Below are 5,153 nucleotides of genomic sequence, written 5' to 3' on the forward strand. Positions count from 1 at the left end.
AAATATTGAAATGTAATGAAATATTGTAATATTTAAATATTGAAATGTAATGCACTACCTTATAAAAAACAAAGCAAACAAACCATGCTTTCATATTTGAATTTCAGTCATAAAATGATCAGATACCCATCCCTCCACCAGCAACCATTCTTACCACCAATGTCTCCCCTTTCCAACCCTCCCATTGCTTCTATGGCAGACAATTTCCCCCATACTCTCTCTTTACTTTTGGGCATTGTGGTTTAGTTTTGCCTGATTTTAATTCTCTGTTGTTATGATAGACCCCAAAATATCATCGCCATATCTGCACAGTGGGTAGATCAGTGTAGACTATAGTAGAGACACTGTCCTATTCATGCAACATCAACCGACATGCTGTGCTATAGCAGTTACAATGTCTACTCCAAGTGACATCGATGTCACCTCCACTTTTCTCACAAGTGCTTCTCACTCTCCCACACTGGCACCCCACAGCACACAGCACTTTCTCTCTTAGAAGAGGATCTTGGGTTCAAGATCCCATTTTCTAACCCCTAAGTTTTAGAGTAGGTGGGATGGCTGAATACTAACATCACAAGTCTGAAAACTCATCTCTTGATATCACAGAGGCTACTGTGTGCAGGGTTCAGGCTGGTCTTGAGGGGACAGTGAGAGGCAAATGCCTCCTGAGAGTCAGAGATGGGGACACACACTGAGAGAATGAGCTATGAATGTGTGGACAAGAGATCAGGCAGCCTCCTGCACAGAAGCAACAAAGAAACACCCAGATGGGGCTGAGGAGCAGACCCAGGCCTGAGCCTAGACTGACCAGCACAGAAGCCCTCGCTGCTCATGGTCCTGGGACAGGATGAGCCTGGGTGTGACCTGAGTCCCTGTGACCAAGGGCCCGTGGGATGTGGTACGACTGAGGGACCAGGACAAGGAGCAGGAGAGATGACCCAGACAGAGGAGTGGCCACATCAGAACCCACAGTGGCTGAGACAGAGACAGACTGGGCACAGGTATGTTCCCGCCTCCCCCCCTCCACCCCCAATACCCTCTAGCCTCTCCTGTCACATCTGGGACAGATTCAAATCAAAACAGAAAACACATGGAAGGTCTCAGGATTTCCATTTATTCCTTCTCAAATTTCAGGAATTTCCTTTATTAACCCTCAATCCCACAAAACAGGAATTAGAAAAATGCAAATCAGATGCTTATTTCAGTAAGGGAGAAACATTCATTCAGAAAAACAAGAAGCTAACACAGATGGAGACGGCTGACTCCTGTCTCTGCTGGCACAGCCCAGAGCATCAGCAAGAGAATGCAGGTCAGTGTGGGGAGGGCCCGGTGGGCAGGGGTGGGCCAGTCTCTCCCATCACCGTAAGTGGCAGGACACAGACACACTCAGGTCCCAGGGCAGAAAGAGAATCAGCAGTTCTTGAATCACAATATCGGGATGTGAGGAAACCCAGCAGGGCAGCTGTCTCACACTGTAAGAGAAAAGAATAAAGAGACTCAGGTGAGTCACAGAAGTGGTGACATCCTGAGCAAGCTCCCAGCATCCCTCTCAAAGAACCGCCAAGCCTAATCCTGTCCCCTCTGCCCAATCGCACCCATTCCAGCCTCCAGAGTCTCACCTCTAGGATTCGAGAGAGACTCATCAGAGCCTTGGGAACTGTCGCTGTCTGGGGAGGAACAAACAGGGCAAGGTCAGAGTCACAGGGGTGGGGACTAGAGGAGGACCTAGGGGTGCAATAGCTCCCAATCCCTATCCCCAGGATTCTAGGGCCCCAGGCCTGCCCACACTTACTTGCAGCCTGAGTGTGCTGTCCTCCTTTCTCACCTGGGGGAAGGAAACATCCCAGGGAAGATCAGGAAGAGCACTGGGTCCTGAGGCCACAGAGCAGCTCTCTAGGTCCGGATCCCAGGGAAGCGTCAGAACTCTGAACAGTGAGGGCAGGACCAGGAAACACGCAGGAAGAAAATGCTCCACGACCGAGGAGCCTTCTCCTGGTGGTGTGTGCTCAGCAGTACAGTCCCTGTGACCTGGGACACTGGGACCCATGTTCATCCCCCGCTTATGGAGGTGAAAGTGTCTTTCATGAGCAAACCTGAGAGCGGCACGCACAGGGGGAGTGTGAGCAACTGCACGGGGGCGGGTGGTGCTCCTGCTAATGGGCAGGAGAACTAATATAGGGGGAAGCCTAAAGGGGGACAAGACTCAAGACCTGCCAGGTCGGACAGATTCCCATCACCTGCTTCCCCCATCTCACCTGAGCGCTTCCTCCTGAGGATCACAGCTTGCCACCACAGCTCCAGTGATCACAGCCCCGAGGAGAGCCAGGCCAACAATGATGCCCACAGTGAGGATGGTGGACTGAGAAGGGGGCTCTGGAAAGGAAAGAAGGAGAGGGTCTGACCTCCAGCCTCAGCCTGACCCTCAACAGTTCCCCAGAGGGGCCAACCCTGATTCCCCTGAGAACAGTCTCTGTGCCCCGTCCCCCTCCTTACCCCATCTCAGGGTGACAGGCTCCGGCAGCCCCTGGTGCTGCACATGGCACGTGTATCTCTGCTCTTCTCCAGGAGGCACCACCACAGCTGCCCACTTCTGGAAGGTTCCATCCCCTGAAGGCCTGGTCTCCACCAGTTCTGTGTCCTGGGTCATCACGCTGCCAGGTCAGGGTGATCTCGGCAGGGTAGAAGCCCAGGGCCCAGCACCTCAGGGTGACCTCACGGTCAGAGCAGGGGTGGTGGGTTATGTGTGTCCTGGGAGCTTCTGAGGAGGGAAAATGAGAAAATTCACACTTTGGGTCACTTCCATAATGGGGTTGAACAGGATCACTGGTTTGGAATAGGAGGCAAACATCCAGACACAGACTTGGCTGGAGAAACTGGATAAAATCCTATTGCTTGGAAAGTTCTAGAACAGGGTTTGGGAAGGAGGTCAGGATCTTTTGGACACACTGACTCAGGTCCTGCCCTGGGAGGAGGGTGAGAGGCTGAGAGAAGCAGGAGTCAGAGCTAAGAGCATCTTTGAGCGAGTTCACAGATGGCTGCTGGGTTCCAGGGAACCCACATTCGTTATTTCAGAGGAGGTCGCCCCTCCCCCAGGGACACTCGGGTCCTTCACAGTCCCGGGGACGCAGGGTGGGTGTGAGGGCAAGTCTCTCGGGTGGAGAACATGGAAACCAGGGGGTCCGTCCCTCTCCCGACTGAGGAAGGGGCGCTGTTCTGACACTGAACCCCCTTGTGTCCCCCCTTGTGGGGAGTCGCCCCCCCCAGGGGCGGCCAGGGGTCCTCACCCTCAGGGACCGGTACCTGCGCGCAGCAGCGTGTCCTTCCCGATCTCCAGGTGTCTGAGGAGCCACTTCACGCACCTGCCCTCCAGGTAGTTCCTCCAGTGCTCAGCCCCACCCTCCTGCTCCCACTTTTGCTGCGTTCGCCAAGCCTGCGTGCCCGCCGCCGCCGTCCAGGAGCGCAGGTCCTCGGTCAGGGCGAGGTAGTGGGCGCCGGCGTAGGCGGCTTGAGGGTACCCGCGCAGGAGGCGCCCGTGGGACCCCACGTGGCAGCCGGACATGCCCTGGTGTGAGGGTCTGGCCAGCCTCGCACAGATTAGACTCGAACCGAAAACGGAACCGGGCCCGGTCCCCGCGGCGCCTCCAGGTCAAGGTCGGGGCGGGTCCTCAGCCTCGGGGACGCTCGGACCCGCCTCGGGCGACCCGGCCGGTCCCTGTGCCGGCTCGTCCCAGCCGAGCGCGGCGTCGAGGTTCCCTGGAAAGTCTGTGCGGAGGCCTTCGTGTTCCGCGTCTCCCGCTCCCAGGGCTCGGGTCCCCCTGCTCCGCCCACGGCGCCCGGGCTCCATCCTGGGACTCGCCGAGTCGCTGTCGCAGCGCACGAACTGCGTGTCGTCCACGTAGCCGACGGCGATGTAGCGGGGCTCCCCGCGGCCGGGCCGGGACACGCCGGTTTGGAAATTCTCATGGACGGGGGCCTGGGGGAGGGGAAGGGGTGAGACCCGGCCCGACCCGCCGCCCCGCGCGCCCCGGGCCATGGTGATGGGGGGAGGGAGACAGGAACGCGGGGAGGGACCGAGAAGGGCGAGACTTAGGGGCGCGGGAGGAGTTGAAGGTTGGGGGGACAAGGACGAACATTTGGGGGGGCATCCGGGCAGAGAACGGAGAAACTCCTTCTCGGGGGTCCTGCACAGCAACGCCTGGAAGTTCCCACCCTTCTCCCCGCAACGAACTCCCCTCCCGACCCCGCACTCACCCGCCCGGGTCTGGGTCAGGGCCAGGGCCCCCGAGAGCAGCAGCAGGAGGGGCCGCAGCTCCCACACACCGAAGGAATCAAGTGGATTCTGACTCCCTCACTATTGCCCGCAGTGTAGAACCGGGAGCCGCGAGGACGCCGATTGGCTGATCTAGACAGCGACGCCCAATGGGAATGAGGACTGGGGACGCGTCACGAGAATCCGGGCAGAAGGCGCTGACACAGGTTGCTGAGGGAGAAGTGAAACTTTGAGACCAGAAATCCCCAGGACTGATCTCCTGCCCCCAACACCACCCTGGGGACACTGGGAGCCACACCTGGGACCTGGGACTTCACCCTCTCACCTGCTCCCTCACCTGATCTTTGTCACACTGTCTCCCCGTGTCCAGGGCTGAGACTGACTCAGGATTTTCCATGGTTTTCCTTTCAGGATCTCGCTAAATCTTACAAGTTCCTGAGGAGCCCAGAGATGCTTCTGGGCGTTCAGGTTATGCCTGTCAGTGTTTGCCCTGGGAGGAATCTGAGTTAAAGCCTTATATTGTTGATGGTGATGAATTATTACTATTATTATTATTATTATTATTATTATTTTGGCTTTTGACCAAACCAGGCAGTGTTCAGTTGTAACTCCTGTCTCTGTGCTCTCTGCTCAGGGATCACTCTTAGCAGGTTCACGGGACCATACATATGAGGTGCCGGGTATCAAACCCGTGTTGGCCATATGCAAGGCAAAGCGCCTTACCTTCTGTAATATCTCTCCTGCAGAGTTCAAGCCTGAAAATGATTTCAACGGGAACAATATTAACAACAGATTAATGCGAACAGGATATCTTTTGGAGGTCCAGAGGTCACACCCAGTGAATCTCACTGTCTCTGTACTCAGGAGTTACTCTAATAAGACC

The 5,153-nt window shown here is 56.2% G+C and overlaps 1 pseudogene; it reads right to left on the reverse strand.

Annotated features, from left to right (window-relative positions):
- Positions 1 to 1,139: 1,139 nt before the first annotated feature.
- LOC130036167 (class I histocompatibility antigen, Gogo-B*0102 alpha chain-like) lies at positions 1,140 to 4,033 on the reverse strand (annotated as a pseudogene).
- Positions 4,034 to 5,153: the final 1,120 nt, after the last annotated feature.

Source organism: Sorex fumeus, unplaced genomic scaffold, assembly GCF_029834395.1.
Source record: "Sorex fumeus unplaced genomic scaffold, SorFum_2.1 ptg000063l, whole genome shotgun sequence".
NCBI lineage: Eukaryota > Metazoa > Chordata > Mammalia > Eulipotyphla > Soricidae > Sorex > Sorex fumeus.